This window comes from Bufo bufo, chromosome 1, assembly GCF_905171765.1.
Source record: "Bufo bufo chromosome 1, aBufBuf1.1, whole genome shotgun sequence".
Classification (NCBI taxonomy): Eukaryota; Metazoa; Chordata; class Amphibia; order Anura; family Bufonidae; genus Bufo; species Bufo bufo.
In genome coordinates this window covers 648,328,452-648,334,451 of record NC_053389.1, presented here as the reverse complement: position 1 = coordinate 648,334,451, position 6,000 = coordinate 648,328,452, and positions in this window count along the sequence as shown.

Sequence of the window (6,000 nt, the reverse complement as noted above, 5' to 3'; positions counted from 1 at the left end):
ATATATGCGTGACTGTGCGCAGCGCTGCCACCTCCGGAACGCGATCCTGCGTTAGGCGGTCCGGAGGTGGTTAATAATGCAGATATAGTGCCCCCACTAGTAATAATGCCTATAAAGTGGCTCCAGCAATAATAATGCCCATATAGTGCCTCCACCAATAACAGTGCCCCCAGTAATAAAAATGTTGTATAAAATGCCCCCAGTAATAATATTATTAATATCCCACATTATGTTCCCAGTAATAATGCCTGTGTAGTGTCCCCAGAAATAATGTGCCTTGATATGGTCCTGTAATAGAAATGTCCCTACAGTGCCTTCAGCAAATAATATCCTCTCTTTTCCCCATTAAAATGCCATTATAGTCCCCCAGTTTTAATAATGTCCCCTGTAGTCCCCCCAATAAAAATGCCCCTGTACAAAAAATCTTGCTATAGCACCCCAGTATTAAAATGCCCCCAATGCCTCCAGTAATGCCTCATATAGTGCCCTCATATAAAAAAATGCCCTCATAATGCCCTCTATAGTCCCTGAGTATTAAAAGTCCCCAGTACCTCCAGTAATGCCCCTTATACTGTCACGAGTATTAAAATTTTCCTAGAGTGCCCTCAATAATGCCCCTTATAGTGCTGCCACTAATGTCCCCAGGTGCCCCTCCCGTAGTAATTTCCCCCCAAGTGCCTCTCCAGTAGTAATGTCCCCCACAGTGTCCCTCCAGTAGTAATGTCCTCCATAGTGCTCCTCCAGTAGTAAAGTCCCCCACACTGCCCTCCAGTAGTAATGTCCCTTGTGCCTTCCCAGTAGAAGTGTCTCCCACACTGCCGGTCAGTATTAATGTCTCCTTGCGCCCCCAGTAGTACTGTCCGCCACTTTGCCGCCAAGTAGTAATGTACTACACAGTGCTGCTCACAGTGCTCTCCCCCCTCAATAAAGTCCCCCATAGTGCTCTCAGTAATGTACCTTAGTACTCTTCTCCTCTGCAAGTAATGTCCCTCAAAGTGTCCCTCCAGTTCTTATGTCCCTCAGTGTCCCCTTAGTAGTAATGTCCCTCACAGTGCTCTATTTCCCTCCAGTAAAGTCCCCCAAGTGGCCAGTGAAAAAAAAAAAAAACTTATACTCACCTGTGCCCAATTTCTTGGCATTTGCAAAGCAGGCCACAACCTCTTCTCGACTACAGCCTTGGATACACACTGAATCATGGTGCAGGTGGCGCAATGATGTCATGTCCACCTGCATTGTGATTTACTACCTCATAGGCCTACTAGGCCTGAAGCCTTTAAGGGTGATTGATGGAACAGGGAACTATTGGCTCCCATTCCCCGCTACAATATTCAACTGCATCGTCATCCTGAGGCCGGTAATACAGTTGAATTCAAGAGGGGGGACTTGTGGCTGTATGTGGAGAACCCCCTCCCCCCCCCCCTAATTTTCTGGCACCCTAGGCACGTGCCTAGGGGTGCCTTATGGAAAATATGAGCCTGTTTAGCAGTGCAATGTGGCAGAGCTTAGCTAACAGAAACACTCATACATACACATAGTTACATAGTTAATACAGTTAAAAAAAAAAAGACATAAGTCCATCAAGTTTAACCAAGGAATGGGTGCGGACGCGATTCCAAGAAATAAAGTGAGACTCAGATTTCTACACATTTTCATAATCATTAATGTAATTTACTTTTAAGAATTTATCTAAACCCTTTTTAGAACTATCCATTGTTCCTTTCGTGACCACATCTGGAGGCTGCCCTAGAAATTGCAAATATGCCCATGCTTAATCACATCATTTTCGAGATTATGGTAGCATTCTTAGCATTTGCAGCATTTAATATCTGTGGCTTTTGTGCAGCTTCCCCCTACTCAAAATGACATAATATTGAGGCACAAAATAGATTAGAACATTGCACAGATTTTCATTAAAAATAATTTAGGCTTATTTGCATAAACCAAGGAAGCTAGAAAATGATTAAACATATTTCTGAATATCATAATCTAAACATTCCATCAAACCGTTAAACTCGCCATAATACTGAAAATCGTTTAAATAGCTTGCAATTTTAAGAACTGCACCAAATTCTTCTGCATATATTTTTTCATATATAGAATAATTGCCCAAACATTTGGCAGAAATATCATTTTGATAGCTTTTGAATTTGATTGCATGGTTAACCCCTGTAAATGAGATGTGCATCTGCTTGCAAATTTCCATCAATATGTAATGTGGTTACTGGTACATTTCATCTACTTAATTACATACAGTAGCTGGCTTACCAAAATATTTTGCTAGCTCATTTATGAAGGTTTCCAATGCTGCTAATTAGAGATGAGCGAATTGAAACTGATTAAGTAGAATTCATTCCAAATTTCAGGAAAATTTCGATTTACACAGAAGGCGAATTTCCTCACACTTCGTGGTAACGAATCAAATTTTTTCCTAAAATGGATGCTGCACGTGTGAGGACATGGAGAAAGGAGCTCTGGAAAGGCGGGATCACCTATAATGCCATGCATGCATCCAATCAGCAGCCAGCCAGCCCTGTGATGTCACAGCACTATAAATAGCATCAGCCATCTTAGATTCTGCATTTACCAGTGTACTTAGTGCAGGGAGAGACGTCTGCAGGTGCTAGGGACAGTGATAGAAAAGACTTGATTGTGGTGAAAAAACTATTTATAAGTGTAGGGAAAGGATAGGGAGGAATCGTTCCACCGCATTTGTGTAGAACAGGGTTCAGTAGGGGAGGTAGACTGGGTAATAGAAACAATCCTATTACACATTGGTGCACTGACTGGGGATCCAAATTGCCATTATATAGCTCTGTCATTCCAGCCAACCATTCTTTTTATTGGGGTGTAAGTGCTGTTTGATACAGTCATTAAAGATTTGATTGTGGTGAAAAAACGATTTCTAAGTGCAGGGAAAGGAAAGGGAGGAATCATTCCACAGCATTTATGTAGAACAGGGTTCAGTAAGGGAGGTTATAGACTAGGTAATAGGAACAATCCTGTTACCCCTTGCTGCACTGACTGGGGATCCAAATTGCCATTATACAGCTCTGTAATTCCAGCAAACTGTTCTTGTTATTGAGGTGCAAGTGCTGTTTTATACAGCCATTAACAGGGTGTATTACAAGGAAATATTTCTACAGTACATCTTATTTGCCCTTGTGCGGTGCAGTGATACATTTTACAGCCCTGTTTGCCATGTATTAGTGGCGAAATATAAATATATTCGCCGTCCAGCGTTGCACATATCTGTTGAAAAGCCTTTTGTGTAGTGTAAAAGTACAAAAAAATGAGGGACTAATTGCCATTCAGCGGTGCAGTGATATATACTACAGCTCTGTTTGTCATGTATTAATGGCGGGAAAAAAATATTCGCTGTCCAGCGTTACACTTATCTGTTAAAGTCTTTTATGTAGTGTAAAAATTGAAAAAAAATTAGGCCCTAATTGCTGTTCTGCTGTGCAGTTATATGTGGTGAAGCCCTTTTTGCGGTATGGACTTAATTACAAATTTTTTATGTGAAACAGGATTTTTTGGGGAAAATTGATGGGTGATTGTAGACTTTCTTCTGTATGAAATTCCATTATCCTTTCACTGGTGAAATTTTTTATTTCAAACATGTTTTTTCCTGGAAAATTGGTGTGTGATTGTAGACCTACTTTTGCTGTATGGACCGAATTACGTCGTCATGGGTCCAGCAGTAAACATAATGAAGACACTGATGATAACACACCAGCAGACTTTGCCTTTACCATCTATTCACAATTAAATCAAGCAGCTTCAGTAAGTTGAAAATATTTGTGTTTTTATCTAATCCATCTGCATTCGATCTCCACAGCACACAAGACATGACAGAACAGCCTCTGCTTTGGAGTCCAAGTCCAGTTTCTTAAGATCAGGAGTTCCATCAGAATTGTGTGTAACATTCTTGCTCCCTGTGCAAAGCCATAACAAAAGGACTCCGTAGGCAAAATAAAAATATATTTGTCGTTCAGCGTTGAACTTATATGTTGAAAAGCCTTGTGTAGTGTAAAAGTTGAAAAAATTAAGGGCCTACTTGCCGTTCAGTGGTGCAGTTATATGTGGTAAAGCCCTTTTTGCAGTGAAATTTTTTTATGTGACACATGCGTTTTTTGGGAAAATGTATGGGTAATTGTATACCTCCTCTTGCGGTATGGACCGATTTACTCAGTGGTGAAATTTTTTATGTGACACAGGCTTTCTTTGGGAAAATGTATGGGTGATTATACACCTCCTTTTGCGGTATGGTCCGAACTACTTAGTGATGAAATTCATTATGTGATACAGGCTTTCTTCGGGAAAATTTATTGGTGATTGTCCAACTCCTTTTGAGGTATTAGGATAGGGGTAGATATAGGGACAAGTATTCCCGCACCCCAGGTGATCAATTTTTGCTGGATGTGGTTATCGGTCACATTATTTTGTTTGTATACTATTTAGTTTGCATATACTGGACCCTAATGGGATCCTTTTAAAGTATACCATTAAAGTGTTATTTTAGGGGTTTATTTCTCTATGCTGGAATTTGTGATATATACACCCCATTCAATCAATGTTTATTGATTCTGCTGGAATTTGATATTTTATTACTGTGATGGCTAATTTTCTTTCTGGTACATTCTTTACTGAAGCTCTTATTAGTGAGGCGAAGGACATTTTCTCGGATAGGGATGTCCCGGGCCTGGTCACATTCTCATCATGTAAACCATGAACTTTACATCAGATACAAGGATAACATCAAATCCTGGTGGGAAATTAAATCCATTGAGAGCTACCTGGAGCAGAAAATAGTCCCTCGGGGTCTTCGCCACCAGGTTAAACCAGCTGACCGTATTACATCAGTAGATCTGATAGTCAAATGGGAGGAAGAACTAACTCGGAGTTCGCTTAATTTGATGAATATCTTCTTGGAGGAAGAGAAGTCATTACTTGAGCGTACCTCCGTTAAATTGCAGGAACAAATTGAGCTAGCCCTCAAACTAAAAGAGGATCCTGACTTCGGTAGACGCGAGTCATCTCTACAAACTTTGGTGGAGAGATTTCAAAATCTACTGAAGGACAGGAAACAGACAGTTTGTCCGTGACCTCACTGAGTTTAGGGAAAATAGTGCATATAAACAACCCACTTCTAATAACCTCCCTATAGTTTCTGAAATTTCCTCCTCTGACATCGAGTCATCAGACACTGAACCCCAATACCGTACTGACGGTAGAGGTAAATCTTTCGGTGTAAGGAGACGCGGTAAGAGATGGCCACGTGGAGGGGGACGCGGGGCTCCGCGAGGGTCTCAATACTCCGCCGTGCCTCCGTCTTTACCCCTATCTCCCTCTTCCAGGTTGCCCTCTCTTTCTCAGTCTGTACCCTCTTTTTTAGAGAAGGCCCAGGCTCCCTATCAACTGCGGGAGCGGGGACGAACAGACAAAACGTAACGGATGGTCTTCAAATCATCAACCTCACTTCCCGTAAATTGAACATGGTTGAAATTGAGGTATTGAGAAAAGGTTTGTCATTTGTACCAACCACGAACTTCTGCCTCTTCAGTTGGACCAAGGACCTACATTTATTTGGTAGGCGCCTGAAGTGGCAGAAGTTTTTTAAACAATCTAACAAACAAACCTGTGACAGTCTGGGACTTGACGTTTCCGATTTACGCTGACTTTCAGATATTGATGGATCTTGAGGAAGAGGGTAGAAGAAACCCAGGACATGGTCCATATACGGATCTTAAACAAAAGAGCAAAAGGACGCCGCCCCCTTTTAACTATGAATGCATAGAGATCTTTCTTCAGATGGTAATATCAGATCTTGAGAAATTTGAGCATATGCGGCCCACAAAATATAATCTATCACGGGTGGAGATATCTGCACTGCAGTCACTGGAACGGGACAAATCAATAATTATAAAGCCCTCCGATAAAAGAGGAAACTTGGTGATCCTGGACCAGTCAATGTACGTGCAGATGTGCATGGACCTACTC